General features: G+C 37.9%; 1 protein-coding gene across 2 annotated transcripts in view; it reads left to right on the top strand.

Moving 5' to 3' along the window:
* The first annotated feature begins 4,602 nt into the window (after nt 1-4,602).
* Nucleotides 4,603-19,202, top strand: part of PAK2 (p21 (RAC1) activated kinase 2) — an 80,414-nt gene continuing 65,814 nt past the window's right edge. For both annotated transcript variants that reach the window (XM_067738533.1, XM_067738534.1), the window contains exon 1: nt 4,603-4,885. The gene's annotated coding sequence lies outside the window, so the exon portion shown is untranslated. The remainder of the gene's footprint in view (nt 4,886-19,202) is intronic.

Here is a 19,202-nt window from a genome sequence, read left to right as displayed (position 1 = left end):
TCAGTTATTTGAATATTAATTTTATGAGAATATTAATTTATCTAGTGTTTCAAAGAAAATCATTAAACTAGGACAGCTAAGAAATTATTAATATCAAAACTGATTTTTCCTTAAAGCATTTCCATTCTCCTTTTCTATTTTATAATACTGCTTTTGAATATATGAATTGGCAAAGGGCTTGATGAAATTAAGATTAAAGTATATTTTATTAAGTTGTACAGTTACAAAACTTTTTTGAATCTTTGGGTGATTTTTTAAAAAACAAAAGGTCTTGATTTACTGTTTTTCTTTGTAAAAATTAGAAAATAAAGTAAATGCCATAAGCTAATTAAAAAATAGAAGGGCAAGCATGTTCCAAAACAGAAGCCAAAAAACTGGGGTATGTTGGCATTGTTTGTTTTCTGTGGCATAATGGGATATGATGTACTTTATATATGCTATCACTGGTTAATTTCCTAAAACATTCTGGTGTTTTTCTGGAATAAATCTTTTATAATTTGCCACGTATAGCTTGACCTACTAATAACAGTTCTTTTTTAAGATGTGTTTGAGAACTTATGTATTGAGAAAGGCAACCCAATGCCATAAAGCAGAAATATTAGAGATCTTTAAAATGATGAAAATTTCAACCCAGTCTTGCTTCATAGCTGTTTAGTATTTTCTTATAAGACAGAATTCCATGTTTTCCAGGCATTTTTTTTTCACAGTGGGATTAATATAGTGGCTTGAAATAGAATTATATGTCAGTAAAAATTCAGTAACATCAACAACATTTTGGAATATGGTTAGTCAGGTGGGGGAACACGGTACTATATTTAACCTAAGTGTGTGTGTGTGTGTGTGTGTATTTTCTTTTGCACATCGAAGCCAAGTTCCTCAGTATTTAAATGTTTTCAAGTTAATATTTGAGATTGTGGCTTGGAACATGATTCAGCCATTTTTCTCATTTATACAGGTATTCAGAAATGTAATAAAAATGTGAATGTGAGTGAAGATACTTTGATATGACTTTTCTTGCCTGATAAATGCTTGCAGATGACATCACTTTTAACATAACAGAGCATTTCTGGTTTTGAACTCTTTGTATTATCTTCTTTGGATACTTAAGAAATGAATAAGCACTTTATTTTTTAAATCAGTTTTGTAATTCTGTGTATGGTCTTTTTTGTTTATAGCCAAGAAAATGGGTATTGTTCTCCTGGTCATTGTATTCCAGTATTTGTTCCACTTCTATGGTTTATTTTTCTTAAAAGTATCATGTAATGTTCTTTGGATGAAAATAACAGACACTCAACTAAGGGTGGTGGTGGGGTAGAGATTGGGGTGTGTGTGTGTGTGTGTGTGTGTGTGTGTGTGTGTGTGTGTGTGTGTATCTCAGCCACTCTACTAGGAACTTAGATTATTTAGCTAGATCTCATGGAGATCTAGGTAGTTGAATATAGGGTTTGGTAGGCTGTGAGAGAATGAAATAATATAGAGAATTGTCCTAGTCAGTGATAGGATGGTAGGTTTAACTGCCTATCTGATTTCTTGCACCTCAGACCTTACTTCCAGGATTACCTTCCTCCTGAAGTATATCTTTTTAAGATGTTCCTTTAGTAGGTCTCTGTGGTTGGTAACATCTCTGTTTCTTGCCTGATGATATCTTTATTTCACCCTCACTCTTTTTACTGATAATTTAGCAAGATATATACTTCTAAGTTTAGTTATTTTCTCTTGGTAGTTTGAAAATATTTTTCCATTGTCAGATGGCACACATTGTTGCAGTTGAGAAATCTATGCTAAATTTAATAGTTGTTTCTTTGTAGGGGGTGTCTTTTTTTTCTGGTTTCTTTATCTTTGATATTCTGCAGTTTCACTTTGATGTGTTTGAGAAGATTTCCTTTACTTATCCTGTTTGGGATTCACTTGCTTCCTGAATCTGAAGGTTGTCTTTAATCAATTCTGGAAAATTCTTAGCCATTATCTCATCATATACTGCCTCTTTTGTTTTCTCTTTTTACTCTCCTGAACTTCTTATTAGGCAAATGGTATACCTTCATAATCTATCCCCATGTCTCTCAGTCTTTCTTTCATATTTCCTCTGTCTTTGGGCTGCTGTCAGTAATTTCTTTAGATCTGTCTTCCAGTTTATTAATTTTCTCCTCAACTGTGTGTAATCTATTTAACCCAAACATTGGCTTTGGTTTCAATTATTATATTCTTTATTTCTAGAAGTTCTACTTGGCTCCTTCTCAAAGCTGCTTGGTCATTTTTTAAAAATAGTATCTTGTTTCTTGTTTAAAAATAGTATCCTGTCTTACTCTGCTTAATCATTATAATAAACTTATTTTATATTCTGTAATCAATAATTCCAGTATCTAAAGTTCATGGGCTTCATTATTCTGTTTATGGTTTCTGTTGATTCACTCCTGGCTTATTTTCTCAGATGTATTATATTTTGGGTGTTCATGTTTAACTTTTGATAGCCTGTTTTTGGAAATCCTTTCAGTCCTGTGTTGAGAGTGAACCTGTACAGTGAAGATTTGTGTTTGTTTCTTCCAGACCTCCAAGCATTACCAGCCTGGGACATTTTCTTGACTTCAAGTTTCCTGGGCAGTGTAGGTACTATAAATTTGAACTTTCAAACCCATGTGAGGGAAAGTTTGTGGTTACGAATTCTAAAGGGAAAGTTTTTATCCCCTCGATGCCAAAGTCCAGGCTAAAACTTACAAGTATCTGCCTATCGCCCTGGGTTGGTCCAGGGGATTTTTTTTTTCCCAGTCTATTCTTAGAGGGAATGGCCCTTTGAGTTTTCCAGCCTTGTGCAGGATTATAATCCCAACACCTTCTACAGGCCCAAGGCCTTGTCTTTGGTCTCTTGTCTCCTGTGCAGCCAGTAAAACCATAGATTTTTCTGAGATAAGTAGGTTCTTTCAACATAACACAATAGGCTTCACTGACCTGGTTACTACTCTGGTTTCTTGCTCCCCCCTTTGGGTTGAATGTGGAGTTTGGAAGACTATCAGATGTATTCCTCTTTCTTCCTTGAAAGCTTAGTTATGCCTTTGAAAGGATGTTCTATTTTATCCAGCATTTTGTGTGTTTAATAGTGGGACTGTTTTTCAAGTTATCTAATACTGTGCCATATTGCTCCTTGAATCCCTTCTCTCGTACTCGCCATATCAATTGAGTTTTTCGCTCTACATCTATCAATAAGAACAATCTGGCTACTACCTATCTCCACTTCCACAGCTATTGCTCTAGCATCAGTCATGATTAATGCCTCCCTAGTTCATTCCCTTCTATTCTTGCATCTCAGTACTCCATTCTCCATGTAGCAATCTAGAGATTTTTTAAATTTTTTTAATATATTTATTTATTTATTTTTACCTGTGTTGGGTCTTTGTTGCTGTGCGTGGGCTTTCTCTAGTTGTGGTGAGTGGGGGCTACTCTTCGTTGCAGTGCGCGGGCTTTTCATTGTCGTGGCTTCTCTTGTTGCAGAGCACAGGCTCTAGGCTTGCAGGCTTCAGTAGCTGTGGCATGTGGGCTCAGTAGTTGTGGCTTGTGGGCTCTAGACCACAGGCTCAGTAGTTGTGGAGCACGAGCTTAATTGCTCCACGGCATGTGGGATCTTCCCTGGCCAGGGCTCAAACCTGTGTCCCTTGCATTGGCAGGCAGATTCTTAACCACTGTGCCACCAGGGAAGCCCTCTAATGATCTTAAAGTGTAAACCAGGTAACATCACTTCCTTACTTACAACTCTTTAATAACTTCTTGGAATAAAGTCCAACATCCTTACCTGTCATTTAAGATCCTTCCTGACCTGAATCTTGTTTTCTCCCACTATGCTACTCTTCTTGCACTAAACTGCAGTTACACAGGCCTTCTTAACTGGCCTTAGCAAGTTCTTTTCTTCCTCCTTCTGTCTGGGAGCTTCTCATGGCTCTCTCTTTCTGTTCTCAGCTTAAATGTCACCTCATTAAAGATGCCTTCCCTGGCCACCTTATCCAAAGTAATCATCCTAGTTTTTCCCTCATACCAGATATCACTATTTTAATTATTGTGTTTTCATATTTGTAAGTTCCACAAAGACAAAGTGACTTGTATTCACCCTTGTATCCCTGATACCCAGCAGTGTCTGGTACATGTTAGACACTGAAATACTTGTAGAATTAGTGAATACATTAATGAACTCCTCCATGGATAAAACATAGAGGCCTTAATTTGCAAGGAGGTGGGGCTTAATTTAGCACCAAAGTATATTAAGAGCTGTAGGTAAAAAGCAAAATGGATAGAGGATGAATTCCCAGGAACACGTATCCTAGAGCAGGTTCATATAACAGGAATCGTCTTTCAGCATCTTTGGTTGGCCACAGACCTGACTGGAGGCAATGCTGAATTACATGAGGAAGTGGCGGTGTCTCTCAATATGAAGAATACCCAAAAAAGGCGGGGGGGTGGGGGGTGGCGGAGATAAGTGGTACACATCTCCAAACTACAACTCCCAGCAGGCCTCGCGTGAACCCGCCCACTTGGAGGTGGTGCCCGTCTCCACCCCGTGGAGCTCCTGGCTTCGGCCCCACCCCTCCCCGCTCCGCGCCGTAGCCCTCCCCCAGGGTTGTGGCCACGCGCAGCGGCGGCGGTTGTTCCGCTTCCCCTCTGGCCTGGGCCGTCGCCATTGCCGAAGGCTCCCTGCACTCCCTTCCCGGTACCCGCGGGGCTCGGCTGCCGCCCGGCCTAGCAACAACAGCAGCTGCGCTCCAGCGCGGTTCCTCTTCCCGCCCCGCTTCCCTTTCCCTCCCCTCCCCGCCCCGTGTCGCGCGCTTGCTCGGGGCGGCTCCTGAGCCCGCCGGGAGCTCGGCCGGAGGCTCCTCGCTGGGGCGGGGATCTTTCCTCGCCTGGGGTAAGTGTGCAGACAGGCCGGGACGCGGGCCGTCGCTCTCCTTCCTTCTTTCTCCGCGGCCTGGCCGGCGCGAGCGGCCCGGGGCAGCTAACCTGCCCCGCGCGGGGTTGGGAAGCCGCCACCTGCGTGCCTGGAGCCGCAACTCTTGGGGCGGTGGCTCATTGTCTGCGCCCTCCGGCTGTTTTCTTCCCCGACTGTAGTCTGAAATGGGAAGCTTGCTGGGTTGGTGAGGTCTAACTCTTCCTGGACCCGGCCCTGCCCTGAACCCTGTCGCGCCACAGTCTGGCCTCTGTTGATCTCCCTTCCATCGCGTTTCCACCCTCCTTTTCTTCATTTACTTTTGTGTTGTACAAAACGTTGCGGGTTTTATTCCTCGATTTTTTCGTCTCTTACAGAATCCTAGCCCCTCCTTGCTGTCTCTTTGGTCATCCCAGTTTCTTTGCTTAGGCATATTGTCTAGGGTCCCTTTACTGTTTTCTAAACTGCAATCTGTGATCTTTCCATATTCCGCGTTAGTAGAAACGAATAGTTTTCCGAGGGTTTGAGGGCCTCCGCTTAAGAACAGAACTTTCGGATCTTCTCGTGATTCCTGTTTGATCTTCAGCCAGGAGGTGAATATTTGCTTCTTTAGGTAACTTAGGTGAAGGTTGGCTTTCCCCATGTTTGGCTTTCTTTCAAACAACATACACAATATGTTGCCGAATATTCCTCAGTGGACTCAACCTTTTGACTAATTCTTTAAAGATAGAGTCATCCAAGAACTGAAGAGTAGAAAGTAATTGCCATTGTCGTCAGACGTTGTGGAGTTGTACTGCCAGTCCTTGTATCTTATCTTTAATGGGAGTTCTCTGGGCAGTGCGAGCGTGATTTCTTTCTCCTTGATAAATAATGCTAACTCCCATTGGTATAATTATCTTAGTTTTATTTTACAAGTGATCTATAGCTCTTTGTTTTCTTTTTAAACCTCTGTAAAAAGACAATCAAAATGGTTAGGCCTAAAATTAGACTACGACGAGCAGTGTTTTGGATCAAGGTTGTGCACGTCACGTTTTTTCCCCTGCTCTGTTTGACTCTTCCGCTCTTGTAAGTAGGCAGGATATTGAAATGTAGAAGAATTTGCTCTGGGGGTTTTGTTTTTGTAGGTTTATTCAAAACAGTAACATTAAATAAAGTTCGATTGGGATGAAGGCAGTGAACGGTAATTTTTAAAGCAGGTTAGAACTTGTCAACTTTGCTAGGAGCTCTGTGGCATTTGTAAAACACACTCATGATCACTTATATATATTTTGTATATATGTATGAAAAAAATATATATATAAATGAAAAGCTTTGTTCATGTTATCCTATTAAGGGTGTTGATTTAAGTTAACTCTTTCATCCTTAGCTTTTAAATCTTTCTAGTAATTAATTAACCAGAAACAGTGATTTACATTATGAAAAATGAACCTTAAAATGTTTCTGACCTGTAATGTATGTAGGTCTTAAACACACTTTCATGTTTTGGTGAAAGAGGTTGACCTAAATTCAGTGAATTCTGTGTTTTCAGTTCAATACTGTCATTTAGGTAGTGTCAGTTGTCCTTAATTCAATGAGAGGTCTTCTTGGCCTAAGGGGTTAAGGTCTAGAAATGTTGGAGTGTGAAACTAGGTCTATTGATGTCAGCTTCTCTGCCAGTTCTTTCTACAAAACAGACAGTTTTACTGAGGAAGAGTTCTGGGTATTCTGCTTCTCTTAGGACCTCGATTCTGGTTTACAGTTATTCAAAGAGAGAGTTATTCTTCTGGACTTTGTGACATTAAATAGTAGCCTTGAAAACCCAAATTCATAAAGTAAGTTTGTGGTTGGAGTCTATCTACTAAACAAATGAATAGGGGTTCCTATGATTCTCTGATCTTTATGAAAGGGCGATTTCCAAGTAGACATGGTTAACAGTGGTGTATCTTTTCAATTGTACTTTTTTAAAGAGAAAACTTAGAACTTGTTCAGGTAGCTAAAGATAAACTTTTAGTTTTTCTTTTTAGAAGAGAGAGATCTTGTTTAAATAGCTAGGGATGAAATAAATAGGTAGGTATTGTTAAATTCTTCCTATGTTTAATCTGTCAATATTGATTATTCTAATATTTGAGTATAACATTTCTTTTGGCTTTCTGAATTTTCTACTTATGATTAAAGTGTGAAACTGCACCTTTTTCAAGTCTTTAAGGCTTTGGGGTTCTGATCAATTTGTTTTCAAAAGCCCTTCCAGTTAGTTAGAGGGGTAATTCCAGACTAATCAGAGAGGGTGTTAAGTTACTTGCGAATCTGAGTTGTCCCTGGTATCCTTTTTGTACCTTGGTAGAAGCAGAAAGAGATGGAAAAAAATAGCCCCTGTTGCCTTGAAGAAATACTGATTATTTTCTTCTGTGACCAGAATTGAGTTTCACTACTTCTTCGTTTTAGGATCACAACCTGAATAAGAGTAGTCAGTCTGAACATTCATGCTGGATTTCAGAGGTCTAGCCTCTTATCTTTGAGGTACAGTAGTACTTGTCATTCCATGTATCACAAGTGGTGAGGAGCTGGAGACCTGGGTTTGAATGCTGGCTCTTCCACTTCACCCTGGGCAAGATACACATTCTTTTCAGGCTTGTTTTTTTCATCTGTAAAATGAGGATTAATAATAATATAATACACATTTCATAGGGCTATTTAGAGCAGATGAGATAATGCAGGGAAAAGTACTTAGCAAATGAAGTGTTTGATTAATAAATGTTATTAATATTAATGCTAATAATATTAATAGTTAATATTCCATTCTGAAATAGGTTTTATATTTAATTGCTTCTACAGCAAATATTATACTTCCAAATGTAGATTTAAGACTGCTTTCTGAAAGTGGTTGGAATCTCAGGGCCAAGTTTCTGAGACCATAACTGTTAAAAATTACTTTTCAGGAAAAAAAAATAGTTCCATCACTGAAATAAAATACAGGTTTTTTGAATACATGTTTCTCAGATTTTAAAATAGGCATACTTCTCGTAGAAAATTTAGAAAGTGGTGAAAGCTATTAAGAAATGGGACAAAAATTACTATACAAAAATCACTTAGCCCCCAGAGATAACCATCATAACAGATGAGAATAGTGCCTTTTTTCCTTATTTTTAAATTAAATTCCAAAGGTAGTCAGTACATGCTTATTACAGAAGGTTCAAGCAAGTCAATTATTTAGAGTAGAAAGTGAAAATTACTTTCCTTACTTTTTAGTCCCATTCCTTACAGGTACCCACTGTAAACAATTTTGTTTTCTTTATGCAATTAGAAATAAGCACAGTGTGTATGTAGTTTTACCTTGATTTTCTTTTTTAATTAAAAGAATCTAATCATTATGAATTCGTTTCCATCTCAGTACTTGTAGTTAAACCTCATGGGTTTTTTTTTTTTTTTTTTTTTTTTTGCGGTACACGGACCTCTCTCACTGCTGCGGCCTCTCCCGTAGCGGAGCACAGGCTCCGGACGCGCAGGCTCAGCGGCCATGGCTCACGGGCCCAGCCGCTCCGCGGCATGTGGGATCTTCCTGGACCGGGGCACGAACCCGTGTCCCCTGCATCGGCAGGCGTACTCTCAACCACTGCGCCACCAGGGAAGCCAAACCTCATGTTTTTAATAGTCATGAGATATTCCATTGTATGGTTGTACTTTACTTAATTATTCATGGTTATTTGTTATTTCCACTTTTGGGCAACTAAAACTCGAGCTTTGGGCTTCCCTGGTGGTGCAGTGGTTGAGAGTACGCCTGCCGATGCAGGGGACACGGGTTCGTGCCCCGGTCCAGGAAGATCCCACATGCCGCGGAGCGGCTGGGCCCGTGAGCCATGGCCGCTGAGCCTGCGCGTCCGGAGCCTGTGCTCCGCTACGGGAGAGGCCGCAGCAGTGAGAGAGGTCCGTGTACCGCAAAAAAACCCCAAAAAACAAAACTGGAGCTCTAATGAATTTCCTTATACCTTTGTGCACATGCGCATGTATACAAGTATCTCCATTAAAAGCATTCTTAAGTGTGCATTTTAAGTTTTGATAGATGGCAAATTGCCTTTCTAAAAGACTATACTAATTGAATTGTAGAAGCTCTTTACACATAGTAGATGTTAATACTTTGCCTTCTGTTTAAGACGATCTTTTACATTTTATCTTTATCAAAAAACAGTCTTCTATATTTTCTTCTGGTACTTTAATAACTTGTATTTGAATCTTAATACTTCCAGATTTTTTTTGGGGGGGGTGCTTGGTGGGGTAAGAGTTTGGCTACTGAAATAAAACACAGATGTAACAATATTTCAGGAGTTTGAGGTTGGTGTAAAATTTAGTCACATTATAGGGATTCAGAAAGGAATATTTTAATCATTTTATTGTAAGCATCACATCCAAAAAGGGGGGAAAATGCCCCCTTTGGCCCCTGTTTCTTGTCATCTACCTAATTCATCCTCATCCTTCAAATTTCAGCTTTTGAGTATAGCTTTCTTTGGGACTCTTTCCTGATTTCCAGTATGACTTAGATATTCTTATTGCTTTTATATGTTTTCTTAACATGTCCATAATCTTTATTTGCAGTGTGCTGAGAGAATGAGTTATTCATCTGGAAATGAGAGTTATTTCTCAATTGTTGTCAATTGAAATTAATCAAAAGGGAGGTGCGAAGAACTCAGTAGTGTTGGTTAAAAGTGATGCACATACACATGTATGCATACAGGGCCCTTTTAACCTGCATTACTGAGTTCTTTCTAACATCTTTCTGATCAAGCTATTACCTTGTAGGTAATATTTTTTCATGTAAATGTTTAATAGGTTCTGGAAAAATACAAGGTTTTATTTTAATCTTGCATTTATTTCATAAGAACAAGGTGTATTTATTTCATAAGAACAAGGTGTATTTTAATCTCAGCTTTTTTTTTTTTTTTAAAGAAGATGTTGGGGGTAGGAGTTTATTAATTTTATTTATTTATTTTTGCTGTGTTGGGTCTTCGTTTCTGTGCGAGGGCTTTCTCTAGTTGTGGCAAGTGGGGGCCACTCTTCATCGCGGTGCGCGGGCCTCTCACTATCACGGCCTCTCTTGTTGCGGAGCACAGGCTCCAGACGTGCAGGCTCAGTAGTTGTGGCTCACGGGCCTAGTTGCTCCGCGGTATGTGGGATCCTCCCAGATCAGGACTCAAACCCGTGTCCCCTACATTAGCAGGCAGATTCTCAACCACTGCGCCACCAGGGAAGCCCAATCTCGGCTTTTAAAAAATTAATTCCTATTCCGGGAATTCCCTGGTGGTCCAGTGGTTAGGACTCTGTGCTTCCACTGCAGGAGGCATGGGTTTGATCCCTGGTCGCGGAACTAAGATCCTGGATGCCACGTGGTGCAGCCAGAAAAAAAAAATCCTATTCCTTTTAATTTGAGATTAGTAGTTTATAGGCTTATGAAGCAATAATGTTATATAATAAACACATGAACAACAAAAGTTGGAGTAAAACTTTTTTTTTTTTGTGGTACGTGGGCCTCTCACTGTTGTGGCCTCTCCCGTTGCGGAGCACAGGCTCCGGACGCGCAGGCTCAGCGGCCATGGCTCACGGGCCCAGCTGCTCCGCGGCATGTGGGATCTTCCCGGACCGGGGCATGAACCTGTGTTCCCTGCATCGGCAGGCGGACCCTCAACCACTGTGCCACCAGGGAAGCCCCTGGAGTAAAACTTTTAAACACAATTTCAGGTGCTCTAAAGAACAGATTATTAAAGAATAAAAAGTTACATTGGCAGATATAATGGTAAAAATATAACCAGATGTTTGATAAAGAATAAAGTTTAAAAAAAACCCTTAATTCATTACCTGTGGATAACTGCTGTTAATATTTTGATGTTTCTTTATATTTGTGTGTGTACATAGTTTACTCTTCTAAAATTGGAATCATATTCTATATAACTTGCTATCTTGCTTTTTTTTAACTTACCCTCAAATCTTGCAAGTTTCCCTCTTTCTCCTTAAAAATTCTATTTAAAAATGATTTTTTCATGTTTGCCTAACATTCCATTGCACACCTATGCCTTAGTTTCATTATTCTCCTATTGGAGAATGTATAACTTATTTCTAATATTTTATATAAATAATGCTATGATGAATATCTTTTTATTCATCCCTGAGTATTACTTTAGAATATTTTCTTAGAAGTGGAATTACTGAATGAAAGGGTATAAGCATTTCCAAGTGTTAAATTACCCTTCAGAAAGGTTTGGTGTATACCATCACTAGCATTGTGAGTCTCATTTTGTTGCTATCCTCATTGAAACAGCCATCATTCTTAATGAAATTGTTAAATTTGCTTATTGCTAGGCAAATAAAAATACAGTTTAATTTGCATTTCCTGTTTAAATTATAATTTTGTTTTTGTGAATTTGATTTAGTTTCGTTATTTCTGATAAGTATACAGAAGTATCTAGGGTTTTTTTTAGTAGTAAGTTCACTTGTTCCTTAAAAATTTTTTTTTGTACAGTTTTTAAAGTTACTTTCCATTTACAGTTATAAAGCATTGGCTGTATTTTTCGTGTTGTATAATATATCCTCGAGCCTATCTTACACCCAATAGTTTGTACCTCTAGAAGTAACTAGATTTTTGTGGTCACGGTTATTTTTATTATCTTGCTGGACTTCAGTAAAATTTTATTTACTTTTGTTTTTCAGGTTCATTGTCTTACCTGAAAATAATAGTAACCTTTGCTTCCTTTCCAACAGTTATAAAATTTATTAGTATTTTAGCTCTTTATTACGTTGATCAGAATCTCCAAGACACAGTTATATAAGAGAGGTGATAATTGTCTTGGAATGTCTCTGGTATTTTTACGATTTAAGGATGAATGCTGCTGTTGGTTTTAGAGAGAAATTTTTTATTATTTATTCTGTTCTTGTAAAAAAGAGGAGTGTCTTCTGAATTTTATCAAATGCTTTTGTAACTTATTTAGGTGATGATAAGATTTTTCTTTTAACTACTGATAAAAGTATATAAATAAATTTGCTAATAACATTCCCAAAGGTTATATATCCTAAGGCATATATCACGAGGAATCAAAACCCCACTCTTGTTAGTCAAGTGTACAGAATTTATTGAAAGAATAGAAGAGAGTCTCATAGAACTTTAATAAGAATACACAGTTCATATGGTAACTTCTGTAGTTCCTTCTGTAGTCTGGAGAAATCCTTACTTACTCATGAGTCAGTTTTGAGAAATTTGTATTTCCCCAGATTATATTTTTTAAGATTTTCAAATTTATTATTATATGGGTATATGTAATATTTTTTATAATTAAAATCTGTGGTGTTCATCGCCACCTTTTATTAGTGATTTCATTATTTTTCTTAATTTGATTTGCCAAGTGTTTATCTACTTAGTGGTTTTTAATAAGAAGCTTTGAGATTTATTCTGCTCTCTGATTTTCTAATTTCTACTTTTTATTTTGCTCTGGTTTTTCTTTTTTTTTTTTTTTTGGTTATACAGTAAGTCCCCTACATACAAATGCATTCCATTCCGAGAGCACATTCGTAAATCCAGTTTGTTCCTAAGTCCAACAAAGTTAGCCTAGGTACCCAATTAACACAATCGGCTATATGGTACTGTACTGTAATAGGTTTATAATACTTTTCACACAAATAATACATAAAAAAGAAATGCAAAAAATAAAGAAAATATTTTTAATCTTACAGTACAGTACCTTGAAAAGTATGGTAGTACAGTGCAACGGCTGGCATACCTGGGCTAGCATTGAGTGAACAGGCAAGAAGAGTTACTGACTGAAGGAAGGAGAGGAGGTGGGAGATGGTAGAGCTGAAGGATCGTCAGCAATAGGAGATGGAGGGCAAGCTGCAGTTTCACTCACACCTGACGTTCACTACCAGCTACATCACTGCTGCTTTTACGCTTGCTTCTACACTTGCTTCTGGACATCCTCGGCTTGAAATAAAGATACTGTGCTACTGTACTCTACAGTACTGTACAGTAAAGTACACAAAAGCACAACCACTTGTAGAGGATGCCTGCATGTGACAGTGTATGCCAGACATGTGAATTAACTTACGTGGTTGGACCTGTGAACACATGTTTGCATCTTTGAAAGTTTACAACTTGGAGGTTCATATGTAGGGGACTTACTGTACTTTTTCTAACTTAGTAAATTCTTAGTTCTCTCTTTTTTTTCTTAAATGAAAACATTTTTAATGCTCTTAATTTGCCTCTGAGTACACCTTTGGCTGCACTCTAAAATGTCTGTGAATGATATTCTTATATTCATTGCTTTCCAAATAGTTGCTAGTTCTAGTTTGATTACCTCTTTGACTCAGGAACTGTTTGGTATAGTTCTGTTCACTGTATTTTCTTTCATTGTCAGTGACTATGTCCTTTTAAAATATCTTTTAAGTTTATTCAGGGTTTTTTTGTGACTTAAAGCATAATCCAATTTGCTAAATGTTCTTTGAAAACTTAAGAACATTTTCTGTTTGCACATACAGTTTTATATACACACATATATCTGTCAGTTAAACTTTATTCAAATTATCTTATTATTCCTTAATAGTTTTTATTATTATAAGACATCCTTTATTAAGTTTTTAATCTTAATCTGTCAAAGACTAAGAGTTAGCATTGTTTCTGAAAAGCTTGTGCTTACATTGGGGCCTTTACATTTTTGTTCCTTCCCCCGAATACTGTGTTCCTTTCATATGTCACCGTTTTAAAGAGGCCTTACTTGATCAGCTGTCTAAAATAGCCTCCACCTGCTCCTGCTCAGTATCTAACTTCTTTCCCCTCTGTGTTTTTCTTTATAGCACTTCCACCTGAAATTATTATTATTATTTTATTTATTTTTTTGCGGTACGCGGGCCTCTCACTGTTGTGGCCTCTCCCGTTGCGGAGCACAGGCTCTTTACGCGCAGGCTCAGCGGCCATGGCTCATGGACCTAGCCACCCCGTGGCATGTGGAATCTTCCTGGACCGGGGCATGAACCTGTGTCCCCTGCATTGGCAGGCAGACTCTCAACCACTGCGCCACCAGGGAAGCCCTGAAATTATTTTTTCATTCACTTATCTCTTTGCTATTATTCTGTTCAGAACTTAGAACAAGTATGTATGCAGTATGTGTTTGTTAAGTAAAGAGTGTCCTTTTTTATTTCTAATGACTTTTTTTTTTAATTAATAGACTTCATATAATTTTAGGTTCACAGAAAAGTTGAGCCAAAAGTACAGAGAGTTCCCATATACCTTGATCTCCCTCCTTCCTCAGCTTCCCCCATCATCAACATTCTGCAATGTTTGGTATGTTTGTTATGATTGATGAACCAGCATTGACACATCATTACCCATCAAAGTTCATAGTTTACGTTAGGGTTCACTCTTGATGTTACACATTGTATGGGTATGGACGAATGGTGGATAATGACATGTATTCACCATTACGGTATCATACAGAATAGTTTCTTCACTCCCAAAATTCTCTGTGCTCCACTTATTTACCCCTCCCTTCTTGCTAATCCCTGATAACCACTGAAGCTTTAACTGTCGCCATAGTCTCGCCTTCTCTAGAATGTCATATTGTTGGAATTATACAATATGTAACCTTTTCAGCTTCTTTCACTTAGCAGTGTGCATTTGAGTTTCCTTCATATCTTTTCATGGCTTAATAGCTCATTGCTTTTTTATGCTGAATAATACTCCATTGTTGGGATATACCACAGTTTGTTTACCCATTTACCCACTAAAGGACTTCTTGGTTGCTTCCACATTTGGCAGTTATGAATAAAGCTGCTATAAACATCCAAGTTTGGGTTTTTCATGGACATAAGTTTTCAGCTGATATGAGTAAATAGCATGGAATATGATTGCTGGATTGTATGGTAAGAATATATTTAGTTTTGTTAAGAATCTGCTAAAACTGTCTTTCAAAGTGGCTGAACCATTTTGCTTTCCTACCAACAGTGAATGAGAGTTCCTGTTGCTCAAATCCTCATGAGCATTTGATGTTAGTGCTTTGGATTTTAGCCATTCTAATAGGTGTGTAGTGCTATCTCACTGTTTTAATTTGCAATTCCCTAATGAAGTATGAGACTGAGCATCTTTATATCAGATACTTCTTTTGCAAATATTTTCTTCCACTCTGTGGCTTGTCTTCATGTTCTCTCTATCCTAATGATTTTTATCATGTTTTTGGTGTAATATTATTGATGCATGTTTAAGTTCTATACTGCTAAAGATCTGTATTACACCTAATCAATAAAAATAATTGTCATATTTAATCTTTCTAAGTCTCATATTTTACTTATCTTAAATTTCCATCTGTCCTGTTATTCTTTGTTCAATAAATTATTATCCAACCTTGTCTTTCCATGCCATTTTTAGTTGTGTCTCTTTTAAATTACATATATTTTTGTTTTAATCCAAAGTGAATACTTAAAACATTTGTGTGTATTGTGATAGTTAATTCTGTTGGGTGTGTTTCTGTTATTTAATGCTTTCTGTTTTTTAATGATTCATTGCTACTGCTTCTACATTTTTGTAAAATATACATAATGTAAAGTTATCATCTTAACCATTTTAAAGTAAAGTTAACCCTTGAACAACACGAGTTTGAACTGTGCAGGTCCACTTATACGTGGATTTTTTTCAGTAGTAAATACTATAGTACTGCACTATCCAAGGATGGTTGAATCCTAGGATGCAGAACTGCAGATACAGAGGAACTTTGGATTTGGAGGAACCATGTATATGGAGAGCCAGACTATAAGTTATACTCAGATTTTTGACTGTGTGGAGGGTCGCACCCCAACCCCCAAGCTGTTCAGGGTCAACTGTATACAGTTCTTTGGCATTAAGTACACTTACATTGTTGTGCAACCATCATCACCATCCATCTCCAGAATTTTTCATCTTCCCTAACAGAATCTACACTCATTAAACACTGACTCCCTGTTCCTCCCTACCCACAACCCCTGGTGACTGTCTCTAATCTACTTTCTCTTACGATTTTGCCGTTTCTAGATGATTCATCTAAGTGGAATGATACAATGTTTGTCCTTTTGTGTCTGGCTTATTTCATGTAGCATGTTTTCAAGGTTCATCCATGTTATAGCATTTATGAGTACTTAATTCCTTTTTGAGGCTGAATAATATTCCATAGTATGTGTGTTTATCCTGTTGTCTGTCAATGTCTTAAAGCCAACTAATCTATACTTGAAGTGAATTCAACTGTAAATCTAAAATTTAAAAAAATAACAATTTCTGATTTGTCAGTCTGAAAAAGAAAATTATACTTTGACTCCCCATAACTGAAGACTGGCTTATTCTCTTAACCAGCCCTCACTTTAATGTTCATTGTCAGTTTCTCAATCTTACATTTAAATTGAGTCATCATGTATGTCAGCTAACATAAATTTTCATTTAATATAGGAGTAACTGGAAGGCACATTTAATAATTATTAGGTCACTAATGTCCACAGAAACTTTCATGCCATGTGGTCTAGCATTAATTTTGTTTCAGAGCTTCCTACATCTGATGGTGCTAGGAATCTTCCTTTTTCTTTTTATTGAGATATTTTGACTGATTGTGTCTTGTACGTGTTTATTAATGTTGCCTGATACATTAACTCCTTACGGTCTTCATACTTTTTTTTCATTTCCAGAAATATTTTTGGTTATTTTTAGTTCTTTTTTCTTCCTTGAAAACACTTATAGCAATTAGGTTGGCTTATCATTTCTGTCTTTGTGTGAGCTTCTCGAATATTTGTCTTTAGCACTCATTTGATTTTCCTTTATTACCTCCAATGTAGGGTTTATTTCTGCTATGGAAATTTTAGTTTCTTTACATCCTTTAAAAATTTACTCCACTCCATTTTCTTCTTAAATTACTCTCATTTCATCTTGGTCTTTTCTCTTCATATATGCCTGTTTCATGGATTTTACCAAACAGTGTTTGGAACTTAATTCTGTGTCTTGAAGTCATTTTTTAAAAAATATATTTATTATTTATTTTTGGCTGTGTTGGGTCTTCCTTGCTACATGCAGGCTTTCTCTAGTTGCGATGAGTGGAGCTACTCTTTGTTGCAGTGCGCGGGCTTCTCATTGCGGTGGTTTTCCTTGCTGTGGAGCATGGGTTCTAGGCAGGCGGGTTTCAGTAGTTGTGGCACATGGACTCAGTAGTTGTGGCTCGTGGGCTCTAGAGCGCATGCTTAGTGGTTGTGGTGCACGGGCTTAGTTGCTCCACGGCATGTGGGATCTTCCCTGACCAGGGCTCGAACCCGTGTCTCCTGCATTGGCAGGCGGATTCTTAACCACTGAGCCACCAGGGAAGTCCCTGTCCTGAAGTAATTTTAATTCACCTTCTAAGTTAGATTCTGCCTCTGTGAAAGGTAATTTTGTCTCTTTCTTGTGCTGCATTATTTTTTGTTGGGGTCAATGTTGGATTTTTTCCTGCTTATTCATCCTTGAATGGTAACAGTTATCTGTTACCTGGTATGCATTTGTCAGAAACATTTGTGGGATTGATTGTCCTTGCCTCTACAGTTGACTGGAATTCTGGTTGAAACCTCTTCTTAGGTGTATTGCTAAAGGATAAACACACACAGCACCTAGCCTGAGTTCCAGTGATAAATTGGCATTCATCTTATAGGGTAGTTCTGGTCTAGGATGGTGGGATCTTATGGTACTCTGGTTTCTAGCATGTGCTACTATTAGGGCTCTTCCTGATTCTAACCAAGTACCCACAACACAGCACTTTGCTTGTGTGACTACACCTCCCAGGAAGCCATGTACCAATCCAGGTTTTTCAGCCCTTTTACAGCTCCACTTGAACCTTACATACACACAGGCACATAGAAAGATACTTGTTTTCTGGAACTTGCATGGCAGTCTCCTAAATGTATGTAGAAAGATCAGAAGAGATGATAAGGAGCTCCACCTGTCACAGAACCCACTTCTATATAGCAAGAAATGGCTTAGCAAGGATGACTGACTAGCTTGTTTCTTTGAGGCAGACTTCGGGTCTCCAAATAGAAGTATTGCCTTCTTTTAGGCAAATGGTCAAACTTTCTTTTATGAAACAGAGCATAGATGGGTCATGAATCTTTTCTTAGTTGAGATTGTGTGACCTTATAGCTAATGAAAAGCCTTCAAAGATTTTATATAAATTGTCTTCCTGGAAGTGTGGGATAGACTCCATGGTGACTTCTGATACGATACTATTTTTTACTACAATAAACTGGTTTCAGTTTTTGTTTAACTTAGATAACCACCTAAGTAATCAAATAATCAGTCTGCAGTTGACCTTCATTTTTCAGTATAAGGTCTTAGATTGATAAGTTTTCACTTTGATTGTAGAAAAATGGCATCTTGTTACAATTTGCATCGTTTTGATGTCTAGTTGAACACTTTTTATATACATACAGTCCCCCTACTTACTATTTTTTGACTTTACTATGGTGCAGAAGTGGTATGCATTCAGTAGAAACCATACTTTGAATTTTGATCTTTTTCTAGGCCAGCTGTACAAGGTTCAGTACTCTGGTGGTGCTGGGCAGAGGCAGCGAGCTGTAGCTCCCAGTCAGCCATGCAATCACAAGGGTATACACTTGTGATACACTTAACAACCGTTCTATACCCATACTACCATTCTCTCGTTCACTTTAATTTAAGTACAGCATTCAATAAACTACAAGAGATATTCAACTCTTTGATATAAAATAGGCCTTGTGTTAGATGATTTTGCTCAACTGTCAGCTAATGTGTTTTGAGCATGTTTAAGGTAGACTGGGCTATGATGTTCCTTGATAGGTTTAGGTGTATTAAATGCATTTTCGACTTAACGGTATTTTCAACATACGTATCGTTATGTAGCCCTATCTTAAGGAAGATCTGTGTTTGTTGCCCCTCTCCTCTTTTTTCATTTTGAATCACCATTTGGGTTTTGCGACCAAACTTGAGGAAAGCTAGACTTCACTGTTGAACACATTTCTTCTTACTTCTTTTTTAACTTTTTAATTTGTTGTTCCTTGCTTCACCATTCACTACCTTGTAGGCACTTTTGAAGCATTTTCTGAGTCTCACCCCTTTACTTCTTTCATGGTTAGTCATAGTTTCACTTTTTTAGTGTAGTGATTGGGTGAAGGCCAAGGGGAAGAAGAATAAAAGGAGGATCACATTTCGATTACAAAGTTTCTTTAACACACTGCTTCCTCTGTTTACCGAGACCTTCCTCTCCTTTTGCTTGGCAAGTTCTTTCTCATCCTTCAAAGGCCAGTTCTGATTTCTTTGCCTAATTACTTTAATATGCAT

Source organism: Pseudorca crassidens, chromosome 5, assembly GCF_039906515.1.
Source record: "Pseudorca crassidens isolate mPseCra1 chromosome 5, mPseCra1.hap1, whole genome shotgun sequence".
NCBI classification, from domain to species: domain Eukaryota; kingdom Metazoa; phylum Chordata; class Mammalia; order Artiodactyla; family Delphinidae; genus Pseudorca; species Pseudorca crassidens.
Note: the sequence above shows the minus strand (reverse complement) of the source record. Positions and strands in the feature narration are given on the sequence as shown.